Source organism: Triturus cristatus, chromosome 3_1, assembly GCF_964204655.1.
Source record: "Triturus cristatus chromosome 3_1, aTriCri1.1, whole genome shotgun sequence".
In the NCBI taxonomy this organism is placed as follows: domain Eukaryota; kingdom Metazoa; phylum Chordata; class Amphibia; order Caudata; family Salamandridae; genus Triturus; species Triturus cristatus.
The window spans coordinates 255,631,444-255,646,955 of NC_140583.1; positions in this window are offsets into that span (position 1 = coordinate 255,631,444).

The following is a 15,512-nucleotide window of genomic DNA, read 5'->3' on the forward strand; positions in this document are numbered from 1 at the left end:
TACGGTATGCCAGCTCACATTGGGTAGCAGTCCATGTTATTAAGAAATAGATAACTGCTGTTAGAAAGCTGTGTGAATGTTGGTCTGATTGTGGGAGTTGGCGTGCTTTTAAGAAAGCACGCAAGATTGGGGGCTGTAAGCTTAGAAGAGTTGTGCAGTTGGACATTCTTGCATAGTAATGAATGACTGCCATTGTGGTTGCACTTTTCACCTGTGAGAAAAACTTCTGTATCCTCTTTAAGACAGCGATATGTAAATGGGAGAAACCACTGCTCGTAAATAAACGCGCTACCTTATATAATCACATAAAACATGACAAACAACGTGTACACCTAACAGACACAACGACACTACGTACTGTGGGAACCGTGGCTAGCTATGTACACAAACCAAACGTGGCATGGCACCTCTGCCACACAATGCAGAATGCGGGGAGAGATGGGAGCAAAGTATGTGCGAAGGTGGCAAGTGATTCTCGATTATAAAAGTATACAATGCAAAGTGTTGAGGGGATGTGCCGGAGAGACGTGAGTATGCAGAGTACAGACATTTACATGTCAACATACACTGATGGTCTATTGAGTGAAGTCGACAGTGGACGCAACCATGATAGTACAGTCAGTAGGGAAGATTACGAAAACATAACGCGTACGTGACCCCCCACCCCAATATTTAGTGTAGTGGGCTGGCTCGGCATACGTAAGGCTAGCGTAGGGGTATGAATAAAAGGCACGTTTCTCTGGGTGTGGTTCTCTTCCGGAATGGCGAACATGTCTGTCAGGTCTGCGCAGCTTACACCGCCACGAGGCTGACGCCGTGAGCGAAGGTGGCTGCGGGAATAATGCTCTCAGCCTGCTGCTACCCAGAAACTGTCATGGCCGCTGCGACGCACATATGCCCCACAGTTCACCTTTCAACACCGTCGTATGTGAAAGAGGGCCCACCACGTGCCGGCGGAAGATTTTGAGCCGAGGTCTGCGAGCTGGGAAGGCTCCTGAGATGAACGCTAACTACCGCAACACAGGCAGACAGCGCCCAACCTGAGGCCCAGCACCGTGAAGTGCTCTGTATACTACTAACACAGTAGTCGAAGAGGTATCAACAGTGGAACGGTGTCTTGATCCCACAATGGACGATGTTAGAACTGCATCTGAGAGTCCAGATGAAGGTACTCCTTTCGACCAGCTGTAACCAACTCTAGGTCCCAACAGTGGAACGGTGTCTTGATCCCAGAATGGACGATGTCCGATACTAGGTGCTGCTTGGTTTTCACAGAACTTCCTCCATTGAGGTGCATCAGACTCTGTGCTTCCGTAGCTAATTGCTGCACATGATTATTTGGGTTGGGTGACTGCAGTCGGTGGAGTACACCGCGGTACAACAGGTCCGAACAGTGGAACGGGGTCTTGATCCCACAATGGACGATGTTAGAACTGTATCTGAGAGTGGAGATGAAGGTACTCCCTTCGACCAGGTGCAAGCAACTCTAGGTTCCAACAGTGGAACAGTGTATTGATCCCAAAATGGACGATGTCCGATATTACTTGCTGCTTGGTTTTGACAGAACTCCCTCCGTTGAGGTGCATCAGACTCAGTGCTTCCGTCGCTAACTGCTGCACATGGTTATTGTGCTTGGTTGACTGCAGTCAGTGGAGTACACCATGGTACAGCAGGTGGGAACAGTGAAACGGGGTCTTGATTCTGTGATTGAGGAAGTCAGAAGTTAAAGTTTGTGATGATTTCTGTGTACCCACTCCGATCAGGTGCAACCAACTGCGTGCTTCCGAATCCAACGGCACGTGGCTGTGAGGCGTTAATGACAACTGTCTCTGGCCTACAGTGCGGTTAGCAGGGCTCACAATTCAGATGGAGTGGTGATTGTTTAATTACAGAATCCAGTAGGCAACTAACGACAACGTCTACTGAAATATACACAATAGCCTTTTAGTATACTTGCTTGAAGAAGTTTTTTAAGATGACTTATAGGTCTAGTACAATGCCCACATTCTCCTTGGTAGTGGTAAAGAACACTGAATAACAGCGTACACAGTGGACAGCAGAGATCGCAATTCGAATTGTTTTGATTTATTTATTGCAGTTTTTGTGTAATTTATGTTGTTGTATTTTGTGAAGAGGACGTGAGAAAAAGTATTCATGGAACACTGTGCTCACTACTGCCTTCAATTTACACTGCAGACAGCAGTGTTCACAATTCAGATCGAGTCGCTATTGTAGATGACGCAGTCCTGTAGGCAAAAGACATACGCATCATCACAGGGTCCGCACACGGTTTTTGTTGCTTCGCATACGGCAAACTGGGCAGCTCAATTCAACGCCACGTGGCTGTGGGCCCTTGCTGACTGCTCTCTGGCCTACACTGCAGACAGCAGTGTTTACAATTCAGATCGAGTCGCTATTGCAGATGATGTAGTGTTGTAGGCAACAGACATTGCTCCTAGTACGGCCCGCCCGCAGCACGCATCATCGCTGGCTGTGCACATGCTGAATGCTTTTGATGTGGTTATCTAAATGCACTAGACCTGAGGGACCCTTTATGATACAATCTTTTTGTGTATTATTTCAGATCTACTGCCTGTATCTTAGTATACCACAAGTTATGGTTGTTTTACGATAGAATCTTTTCTGTATTATTTCACATCTAGTGTCCCTACCTTACTGCAGCACAAACTATTGACCCTTTTATTATTGAATCTCTGTGTGTGGTCCAATGATTACTGTTGTAGTTGATGTTAGCAGCAACCATCCCCAGAGGGCTGCTTTACACTCATCCCACACGCATACAGTACAGATGTCACTGGATATGTAACCCTGGTAATAAAAAGGAGTCGAGCGCACGTATGCTAGTATGAGTATTCCCAATTTCGAAAATGTGCAAATATCTACTGTTTCTAAACTCTATAATTTGCTCCCATTTCAGAAGTACATAGGTGTCTTTCATACCAATTTTTCTATGTATACATTTTCCCACAATAATTGCTATATACCCGGTACATAATAAAAAGCCATTGCAAATTGCTGCTCAGTTTTTGACTCTGGGTTCCTTGGGTTCTAGGTGAACCTACAAGTCCTATATATCTATATATAAAAAAACTGCCATAAATAAAAGAAGTTACAGGTGAAAACGTTGACACAAAAGACTGTTTCTTTCAACTAATTTTCCATTTTTCCTATATTTAACTGTTAGTTTCTATAAGGAAACCTTGAAGGATCTACACAAATGACCCCCTGCTGGATTCAGAATTTTGTCTGCTTTTCTAAAATGTACAGCTTTCCAGGATCCATTATTGCTTTCATACCCATTTCTACCATTAACTGGAAGGAGGTTGAAAGCACAAAAAATAGCAGAAATAGGCTATGTCCCAGAAAAATTCCAAAACTGTGTAACAAATGTTGGTTTTCTGACAAAAGTCTGTTGTCATTCCCTAAAAGCTGGGAAATGGTGATTTCAGCCCCACAAACCCTTTTTTGATACCATTTGCAGGGAAAAACCCAGACACTTTCATTTGCAGCCTTTTTTTCCAATTTTTCCCAAAAAAAACAAAATGTAGCTGTATTTTGGCTAATTTCTGGGACCCCTCCAGGGGAATCCACAAACCCTGGGAACCTTTAGAATCCCCATGATGTGTGAAGAAAAGGACGCAAATTTGGCGTGGATACCTCATGTTGTCAAAAAGTTACAGGGGCCTAAGCGCGCACTACCCCAAATAGCCAAAAAAAGGCTTAGCACGGGGGGAGGTGGGGGGGAGGCCTAGCAGCGAAGGGGTTAAAAGCTTTCATTCTATATGGAAAATGGCTATTTGGGAAAATGCTCCCACTTTTATATACAAAAAGAAATTTCTTTTGTAAGGTGCTTTATTGCCCCTTTGCATCATAATTGAGCCCTGAATGGGCAGTTCGGCATCATTTTCGGAGAGTATGCAGTCTGCTGGATTATGCCTGTTGCTACCCCAATAATTAGGTTGTATTACAGAATTTAATTAGAATCAATCTATGCCCTTTTCACTCCAAATGGACCCACATCTCCTCAACATTATTGAGCCCTATGGGAGCCTTTGTTTGGAGATCAATAATGTATTCAGACTCCAACACCCGCAGTTTCTTAATTCTGTTGCCTCCTCTTTCGTCTCTTTCTACCTGATCAATACAGTAGAATTTTAAGAGATCACGGTTGCTTTGATGGAATTTTTCAAAGTGGTGCGCAACCGGATAGGTGGTATCTTTATTAGTTATTGCGCGCATATGTTCGAGGATGCATTTTTTTGCAGGGAGTATAGTACTCCCTATATACCGTTTGGAGCACGGGCATTCCAAGCAATAAACTGTAAAATCCGAATTGCAGTTGAGGAGCTTTTTAATTGATCTGAGAGGTCTAGGGTCCCCTGGTCTCCCCTTAAAAGTAGTGACTTTGTTGCTGTGTTTACAGGCTTTACAACAAAGGCATGGATAGAATCCCACAATGTTAATCCTACTTTTCACCCTCATAGATGCATTATTGTGACTGTGGATTAAATGGTCACTGAGAGATTGACAGCGTTTATATGTAATTAGAGGGGGGTAGGAAGATGATTTTTGAGATATTATCCGTTTGTAGGATATGCCAGTTTTTCTTTAACCTCACCTTATCTATCGTTGAAGGTTGTAATCATTCTAGCAGGTTCATCCTGTATCAGGGTTCCTTTTGCTTTTGCAACCAGTAAATTCTTCCTATCTATTTTCTCCACTCTTTGCTCAGCTTGTTGTAGAGTGTCACTAGTGTATCCTCTTCTTTTAAATCTCCCCAGAGCTTCGATCCTGGCTAATAAAAAATCTTGTTGGTTGGAGCAATTGTGTTTAAGACTCAGAAGCTCCCCAAATGGAATGTTTTTTATTAAGCTTTTGGGGTGATAACTGGCTGCGTGCAACACTGCGTTACCCGCTGTCGGCTTCCTATAAAGTCGTGTCTGTAAAACATCATTTTCAATGAAGACCTCCAGATCTAGGTAGTTGACTGATCGATCGCTGATGTGACCTGTGAATTTTAGGTTTAATTTGTTATCGTTCAGAGAGGCAATATACTCCTCAGCCGAGGAGCGGCTACCCCTACAAACGATAAAGAGGTCATCTATATACCTCACCCACAATGTTATGCTGTCCAGCCATTGTTTGTGGGATTCCCCCCAGGCCACGTACTTCTCCCTCCAGCCAACGAAAAGGTACGCATAGCTGAGGGCGAAGTACGTGCCCATGACGGTCCCGCGTTGTTGCCTGTACAATTTGCCTGCAAACAAAAAGATGTTATTAGTTAAACAGAAGGTGATCATTTGCATTGAATTAGGTTTCTGAAACCTTAATGGTCTTTTATTTAAGAACCATTTGGCAGCTGTGATCCCATCTCTATGGTATATAGGCTTGTGATGGCTAAGGTAATTAAAAGCATATCTGATTCCCAAGTAATACCCTCCATCAGTCTAAAAAAATTCTAAGTATCCCTTATATATGATGCCAGATCTTTCACCAAAGGGACTAAAAAAATATCAATGTATGTAGATGTATTCTCTAAAAGACTATTGATTGAGGTCACAATAGGCCTACCCGGAGGGTTGATGGAGTACTTATGTATTTTGGTAGTAGTAAAAGGTTAGAAGGACCAAGAATTCACAATGAAGAAATAGGAACTCATCCTGATCTAACATTCCTTCATCCTTCCAACCTTGTAAAAGTATGTGGTATACTTTGATACACTCCATATATTCTGTCCTGTTGATGGGTGTATAACATTCCTCATCTTCCAGCTGTCATAGGGCTTCTCTCTGGTAATGTTCCTTATTAAAGATGAAAATATTGCCTCCTTTGTCGGAGGGTTTGATCTCTATCGTCTGATCTATTTTTAGTGTCTTGATAGCCTCCCATTGTTTTCTGGGGATGTTACGGCTACTCTTCCCTTGTTGCTTTGGCTTTGCTAAGTTCTTAAGATCCGTGAGAACGGCCTCATTGAAAACGTCAATAGTGTCGAAAGGAACCTGTGGAATAACTCTTGATTTTCTTTTGAAGTTGCTGTGTCCACTGGACTGTGTTATGCCCGCTACTTCAAGACAAGTTTCCACATCATCCACTTCCTCCTGTTGCATTTCATTGGAATACAGAGTCTGTAAGGCCATGAGGGTCTCCAAATCATGGCCACTCAGTAAGTTGGAATCGATATCCTCCTGGATAGATCCGCCAGTTGCTTTATCTTTTTTGGGGTGGAGGATAAAGATCTTTTGCAGTTTCAACTTCCTGCTATATCTAACTAGTTCTATCCTTGTTTGCACATAATTATATTTGGATGTTTGACAGAAGGATAGGCCCAATTGTAGGACCTTAATCTCTTCTTCGGTGAGTGGTCAATCAGAGAGATTGATGACTGTCCTCTGATCATCTCCATCTACCACTTGCCCCTCCTCCCTTTGCTGCGTGTAATTCTCGGGGATAGTGCCTCTTCCCCTTCTTTTCTTGCCCCTCCTTGTTTTGCGCCTTTTTGTTGTGCCTGTTGCGGAGGATGCGTTCTCTACATGGGTCTCTGGCAGGTCTCCCTTATGAGTTGATATTCCTGAAAATAAGGGGACTCTTTATTACTTTCTCTGTCATCCACGCCAGTGGATTGTTCCCCCTCCGATGTCTCAATATCTGATTCGAAAGTCTCCTTGTTGGTATTAAATGCGGCGCCTTGTTGTGTCATCCTTTTTCTTGGGGCATCAAATTTCAGTGCAAAGGTTAGAATGTGACCTGTTAGATAATCTTGTTCATCTCTCTGGACCTTGGTTTGTTTTCTACACACACACATATATTGAATGATGCAATTGCCAGCAGTTTCAATAGCACAGAATGTATTGTAATAGGTAGCTTTGTGATATGCATGAATTTGGCTTAAAATAATTGAATAATTTTCAATAGATTAATTGCTCATATATTGATTTTAAGTACTGTCGGTATAATTTGGACCGTTTTAAGTACTATCAAATATTTTTTTTTCATTTACATCTAGACCCACAGTAAATTACAGATCACAGTCTCTCAATGGCTTGCACCAATATCTTGAATAAGGAGTGAATAGCTGGAAGATGGAGATGAGGCATCACAGGTGGCAGCATATTTACTTTGTTTACCTCCCTTAATTGCTAATAACTTAGCATTTTTGTTTGTTTTAAAACAAATTTTATTGTGTCAAGCCACAAATATTCTGCAGAGCCCTGAAACCCAGAGAACGTCTGCCACATATATGATACAATAAAAGCATTGACGTTTATGCTTTACCAATTATAAGGCAACATGTAATAACAACAGAAGAAAAGTAATAAACCCCCACCCCCCAATGCGCTGTCAATATACCCTCCCCCAGTAATTGCAGCTCATCCCTCACAGTGAGAAATGAAATCACAAGGAAATACAGAGGAAGGCCCCGGCCAAGCCAAGCCACTCCCGAACTACATTGTAACATACCATCTGCAGTGCGCGTCCATACCAAGTGAGACGGGTTCCAACGAAAATCCTCTATAATCAGCCCATCGCTTCCAGATCTTTATGTGCTTACACGGACATCCCCTGGCCTTACAAATCGGAAGCTCCAGACCCATATTGAAGTCTAAGCCATTCTTCCATGCCGCCAAGGGGGGTGGGGCAGCCGCCTTCTAATGGCGTGCAATGTCGCGTTTAGCTAGCGTAAAACCCAAAAACATTAGGTGGCGTTTGTAAATATTGACTCCAATCCCTTCCATAACATGTAGGAGTGCAAGCCTAGGTGAATAGGGAAGGTCCCATCCCAGAACCTCCGACAGGCATGCCAACACTATTCGCCAGAATCGCACAATCACCCCACACTGCCACACCGTATGAAAAAACGTTCCATCTTCTTGCCCGCAGCGCGGGCAAAGCGGAGAGGCTATCAGGCCGGCCCTATATAGACGAACTTGGGTATAATACACCCGGTGTAAATAGTTGATTTGAATTGAGCGGAGCCGCATAGCGATAGCAGCCTCTCTAGGGGAATAGAGAGCCTCTGTCCAGTCTTTGCTTTCCAATGGGCCTAGATCCTCCTCCCAGGACTCCCGGAGTCTACCCAAAGTGGTGGAACTATTAGTCACTAAGGACTGGTATATTTTGGAAATGTTGTGATTCTGGAGAACACTCATGAACAGTTTGGCTTCAATAGGAATGAAGTCTGGAAGGGACTCCAGTTTAGAAACACTAGGGAGAAGAGCATGGCGGAGCTGCAAATATTTGTAGAATTGGGTCTTGGACATAGTAAAGTCCTGCTGAAGTTGCGCAAAAGATTTAAGAGTCATACCCTGCATCACATCTCCAAGGGTGGAGATCCCGATGGCATCCCAATCTCGGAAGCCCGCCAGACCAGCCAGTTGGAGCAGCAATCCATTTGACCACAATGGGGGCTCATTGGTAAGTCTACCCCACCATCCAATTTTACGCAAGGTTTGCCTCCAAACCGGAAACACCACAGTAGTATTAGAGGGGAGGACCAGACGCATCGGTGCCGAGTAGAGTATGGTATGTAAGGAGTTAGGTTCCCATGAGTGTCCGCTACAATAAGTAGGCCGGGTCAGTGCGATCCCCATACCACCACTCATTCAGGACAAGCAGGTGGGAGGCCAGATAATAGGACAGGATATCGGACGTGGCCAAGCCACCGCAATAGGTAGATTGGAAACACGTGGGTAGAGCCACCCTAGAGGACTTCCCAGCCCACGGGAATAGCCCCAGCACTGAGTTAACCTGGCGAAACCATGATGGAGGGATACAAAAAGGGTAATTTTGTAGTTGATATAATAAGCGTGGCAGGGAGACCATCTTGAAAATAGCCGAGCGGCCCGGTAAAGAGAGGGGCATACGGGACCATGTTTTCAATTCATTCCGACTGAATGTTACGTTCCCATGACGTTTCAGCAGAAGATGATTGAATGTTACGTTCCCATGAAGTTTCAGCAGAAGATGACAAAAAGACCCCTAGATATTCCATGACAAGCGTGGTTGTCTGTATCACAGAGGCCCAGTGGCCAAGAGCCAAAGGGCCAAAAATCCAAAGAGTGGAAATATTAGGGTTCATACATAGCCCAGAATAACTTAGTATTTTGATTATTACGTTTTTTAAATTGCTAATAACTGTGCTCTTCAATCAAAATACATTTCAAAAGGTCAGGGGATCCTTTGATGTTTCTTTTTCCATCAGGCCCAGATGATAAAAGTCGTGTTATGATGCACACTCTGCACAAACATAATGACAAGGGACGAAGTGGCACAGAATTTGTATTTTAATGTAAGAACGGTGGATACTCTCAAATTCTTTCAAGAAACATAATTTGGTCCTGCCATTGGATATGTAACAATTGAATGTGATTTCATGGGCGGTTTACTTGGAGAAAGTACAAATAGGCGGACTCAAGGAGCCTAATAGGGGCGCCCTGCTGCACTGGCAAGGGTGCGGTGGACTGGCGCCGTCATGTCGGGTCAAGACTAAACACTTTCACAATAGAATTGAAAAGGGAGGGTCATGGAGTAAAGGCTGCTAAATATGCCCGGCCACCAGAACTGATGTGCGCCTTTGTTTGAAGTTCTGCGTACTAAAGTGCAAATATCTGACACCAGTCGGAGATCCTGGCAGCCTGGCTTAGCTGTCAAACTTAGCCTGGTCTGTTGATAATGGAGTGACCCAGGATTTTATGCCTGGCAGCTATCCATAGGTGGTGTCAACATGATGGTACGTGTGGCTGTTTTTGAAGGTAGTACTAGGCATCCAAGCGAGCCGGGCAGGATGACTTGTCAAAGGCACTTTCTTCTGAAGCCTTTTCTTCTGCAGAAAGCATGTGATGATTTACCTTTCTACCTGTAAGTGGTTCTGCTTGCTTTAATTCTGGACGCTGCCTGACTGAGCTGATAACAATCACAGGCAAATTTGAATTAATGCTTTTGAACAATGCTAGGAGCACATAATTCTTCTCATATGAGCCATAGCAGCAGGTCATTCAGAGAACATGAAGGAAAACAGCAAAAATGCCAACTGGAGCAGTTCTCTATCTCAAGGCTACTGGTGTCGGTGGTGCAACAAAGGGCATTGGGAGGGAACAGTCCCCGGTATTGTATTAAGAAGGATTCATGTGGTGCAACATGGGGGACAATTATCAGAGGGAGTTTATCAGTAGATCACAGAGAGTCCATGACTGAGGAGAGACAACCAGTTCTGAGATTGGTCTAATCGATGGTGAAGACTAAGGGACCTGAAACCTTGAACCATACAGGAAGTAGTACACAGAGGATAAGCTAGTTTAATAATTGGTGCCACCACGCTGGGCATCGTGCTCTTTCTCTTTCTCTTTATCTGGCCAAACATCAGATCTAGCAGGCAGTGGAAATCTGAGAGGCCAACAGTGCTGTACTCGTGCCCAACGTAGGTTTGCGTGGGCTAAATCCGGCACAGATTTTCTGGACAACCCCTGATTTTTATCCATATTGTGTGGCGGTTATCCATCCCTCCTGGGTAGAACACCCTTGTGCTAGACCCCAGAAAATCCAAATAGAAATCCCAGCAAGGAATATTTATTGCAAAGACCATGAAGTGTAAACAGTTCAGTTGTTAATAGTGGTCACAGAAATGGTCGTTCCTTCCAAAGCCATTAGAATTAATATTGTGAAAAATTATGCTAATGACAAAAAAACCTCCACACACCTGCCCCAGTTCGTTTTTACAAAAGGTCATTTAAAACATAAATTTTCTTAAATACTGGTACCTTCGTTGTAGACAATCTGCACCAAAAGTCCTCTAATAATGTTTTTATTTCTTTCCATGTTCACTTAAGGGTAAAAGCTGATGGGTATAGACCTGAAGTCAGATCACTTACCAAGCACAAAGTTTTGGGGCTTTGATCGATTTTATTCAGTGAAGCGAACCCCAAAACATCTTATTTCATTGCAGCTGAATTGCAGGAAAACTTATTTTTCTAACTAGAAAGTTTGTCAGTGATTGGGTATGAAAAAGGATGACATAAACTTATAATTTTAAGAATATGGCTTGTGCACAAAGCTTGGAATGCTTAATTTTGTAGTGCAGGAGGTTGGCAGAAACCTTCTCGAATGGGTGAGAGCCAATGGCCACAACAAGTCATTTAATCAAACTGACTATTATGAGGCCCTCACTGATTGTTAGTTTAATCCGTTTTATCGTTCTGGGGATGGAAGGCGCTGCAGAAATACCAATGCAATGTAATACAATTATGAGCCAATTTACTGCCGCAATAGACCATGGCTGCCAGTGGCAACTAGACTGAGCTGGTTCCATTGGTTGGTAGGGCTGTTTCAGTAGTTCTTTCCCTGCTTGCAGACAAGAGAGGTGGTAGGTTTCTGTGCCATACTAGGTCTGTTGAATGGGGAAAGGGGTTCTGCTAAGCTCCGTAGATCTCCCCACCTACTAATTCCAGCCAACAGCAGGAATCTTAGATCCGCTGGATGAGTCAGGGTTTCAAGAGCCCTCCTGTGCACTAAGACTCAAATAAGCTTCAGCCTGGGGCTGGGTATAAGGTAATTTTCCCTACTCGCTTGAGGAAGGCCTCAAAAAATTTCAACAACACAGTGCTAGATCGCAGGATGCAACTGGCGCCTTAGCAGCAAAACCTTCTTGAGAAGCTGCAGCTCACTGCAACACTACAGATGGCGGACACTTTCCACTCTGAAGACCTCACATATGGAACTCACCCCCCCTCACAACATAGTTAACTACCCAGGTTTCAGAGGAAAACTCACAACTCATATATTATTTTTATCCATCACCCTTACTTATCCTACTAGGAAGCACCTAGAACACATCCACTACTCAAAGCCATGCTAAACGTATGCTTTCATTCACTCAGTCATTCCATAGTAAAGCTTGCTTGTGGGTTCAATTCAAAGGTCAGCAATTTCATATCATCCTAACACTGGATGAAAGAAATCTGCTGCAAGAATTACGACATGTTGCGTCATTTTGTATTTGTATAGTGCACGTCTGCCATTCTTGTTACTTTATGTCCCTGAGATTACACCTGGTTACAGCTAAAAGGGTCCACAGCACTTACTACTGAAGATGGAAGTACTCCTACATGAAATAGTGAGCCATCATTGTTTATAATTGGAGCTCACATTTCTGCAGCGTGGAAGTCTGTAGGGAGAGGGGCAAAGTGAAATACTGATGGTAGATGCCGGATGCTAAATGAGGTGTTCGGCGACATTAGTATCCATGCTTCACGATGATGATTAACAGTGGTTCCCAAACTTTTTCGACCCGAGGCTCCCTTGACCCATTGGCCATTGCCTGTGGCTCCCCACTGTTACTTCTTTTGGAGGGTGGGGTGGACGAAAGCCCGGCCTCGTAAGTACTTGCATTTTTCTCCCTGGAAATAATTGGGAAGAAGCTGATGAAGGTATTATAATCATATATGAAGGGTATTTTGTATTACTAAGGTAGCGCCTCTAATAAAATATTCCTAGTTACATTTCTTTGCCCATGCCTTTTTTTAGAGAACCCTCTCAAACGTTTTATCTCACTTACAGTGCTAGATATCCCCCTCTATGCATGTAGGCCCCATTGCCAAAGCGTTTTCTGTGCTTGAAGAATATTTGCATGCACTTCCATTTCTACCCATTTCATACGTGTCAACACACCTGTCTCAGCAGGGTGACTCACGACTTTTTAAAACACATACAGCTTTATTTTTGCTGTCTCCTCCCTCAAATTGCCTCCAAATCAAAGCAAGTAAAATAAATTCCTCAGATTTCTTTTTTTATATGTCCCTCTTTCTTGCTTCCAAATGTTGGCATTATACCGAATATGGTGTTTTACTTCCCTGTGCTCAAGGAGAGAGCAGGCCTATCTGTAAATGTGTGTGTACTGAAAGAAATTCGTACTGGAAGTACCTATGATTCAAGTACAAATGTCAATACTTAATATTAAAGACAACTGTACTTTCCTGATAACTTGAATTGGTGTAAAATGCATTTGGAAATAAACTAAACTATTAACGAGTCGATCAAAATAAATCAGGCATCTTCCCCTTCCTTTGGGAGTGTGGGAGCATGGGGATTCAGTGAAATATGGAGGTCATCTCCCTCAACATGCCATCAATTAAGCACTACGTTTACAGCTTTAGGCATGTCACTTACAAATCAGCGACACAATGTGTTTGAGTCTAATCAGTTTAACTGTAGCCAACAGACCCTTCAACATTAAATGCATCAAAGTGCTTGGTGCGCGGCTCCCCTGGCTAGGTTTGACAGCTCCCCAGGGAGCCACGGCGCAGTTTGTGAACCCATGATGTATAACACGATTCGGCATTACTTACATAGGAATACATTCTGTGCACATGCATTGCGAAGTTTTCTGCAGACTGCATCAATAACATCATTTATTGTATCACAAGTCCATTTCTTTCAGTCTGACTTGGAACTAACCAGTTTCCTACATGGACTGGACATTGTGAGTTTTATTACTATGGTGTAGTGATAGTTTAAATTTTAATACAGCAGCAGCACCACAACCAAACTTGCGGATTTCTTTCCCACTGAGGCGTAGACGCTCTTTTTTCCAAAGATGATCCAAGTGCCCCGCAGTCCAGAATGCAATTGACTACAGAGACACTATTTTAAGATGGTGGATGGTGGCAACAATAAACAGAGGGAAGTTGGCAGCGGGATGGCGAGCAGAGCAAGACAGTGGGATTGGTGAGAAGAGCTGCTTGAAACTTCTACTAACTGCATCCTCACGTTTGATTGTGGCTATCACCCTATGTTACCACGAGCACGTGGCAGCAAAGTGTTCCAGGGATACATACGTTGCGTTAGTGAAACACATTTGCTGACTGACCGAGATTCACCATGTTTAAAGCCCAAGCATGGAAGGAACACGCCTCGACACAAAGAAGACGCAGGGAAATCCACAGATCCAGTGACAGACAGCTGTTCCCGCAAACCCACAGCTATGAACCTCGCTCGTCGTGTATGGCAACAAAAGTTCCAAATACCCATTTCAAAACTTCACTGGTTCAGATCCTCTGAAGTATTTTGCCGCTTGATCCTCTGGCCCCTTCTTGCTCGTTTGAATGGTAAACAATCCCGGTCGTCGCCAAACTTGTAGTGAAGGATCACGCAGTATTGCTGGAAACATGTAGTTTAATCATAGTGTACATCCATACAAGAAGGGGCTCTGGAGCAACTGCCCATACCAGAACCTTAATACCAGAATGTAGAACACTTGCTCCATGAGCTCACTACATTCCAAGTCAGTGACTAAGTAAATACACATTACCACAGGAGGGCTGTGCTATAGGTGAGTCATGATGTTATTATTTTATGAGGATGTTTAATTTAGTTTTTGAGATTTATTATTTACACTGTCCAAAGTTATATCTTGCTCCAAACTAGACCCCTTAAAGAAGATTATGTTTTAAGAAAACGAGCTGAAAAGTCACAGTTACTACCAGAGGAAGGGACATCAACCCACTCATCGAGCTGAAGGAATCCAGTTGTTGCAAAAGAAACCAGCTACATAAAACATAAACAACACTAACCTGAGAGAATCCAAAGAAGAACACTGCAGAAGACGGATCCCGTTAATAACTTGAACTGAGGAGGGGGAGCCTGGGCGTGGCTTGGCCGACGAAGAAGATCTCAGTTGCTCTTTCCTGAGCGCAAGCCACCCCGCAAGTAATCTGGCAGAATCGGCTGAGGGAACCGCAGTCACCATGTAAATTATCCGCTGCCTGAAGCTTGACGAGACGTTCGTGACGCAGGTAGAGCCCCCTGCCACAGCGAGGTGCCGGCGGGAGCGGAGTAGAGTGGCCTGCGGCCTATTCGCTCTCCGAGGGCCCTGGGAACCGACCACGGCCGTGCGGAGTCGCCGGAGGAGTCTCTGTCCGCGGGGGCCGAGCCTGGGGGCTCTCGGGAGGGACGGGAAGAGGTTACTCTGCGGCTATTTCAGGCCGCCGGAGGTGACTACGGGAGACAGCGCAGAGGCAGTAGGGGATTGGCGCACAATAGTTACCTCACAAATTGTCAACGGTCGCAGCGTTTGTCACTCGCTTGCCTAGACAGGACTGTGGCTCGGCCAGGGCCGGGCATCTGCAGACTCTCCCGAGCTGGGGATCACGGGAAAGAAAAACAACCCCAACCCTCTTCACAGGGCAAGAATAATGTATTCACATTGCTCTCCTCCTGCCTCACCCTGTCGTACTGGGGCGCAGGAAGGTGGCCATCATCTCTTGGAGGTATCTCTATTTTGCAGGCTATCCAGGACCACTGCTCCTCTATTGAGGGGGAAAATAGGGGAACTCTAAAGATACCTATCAGTTATTCTGCAGGATCTGTACAACACTGTTGACAGACAGAGTCACGGCAACCGAGGGTAGGATATCTGAAGCATAAGACTCCTTACATTGTCTGTCAGGCTGAGGTGACGACCCTGTGACCTGGCTTCAAACATGGCTACAGCCATGTCTTCT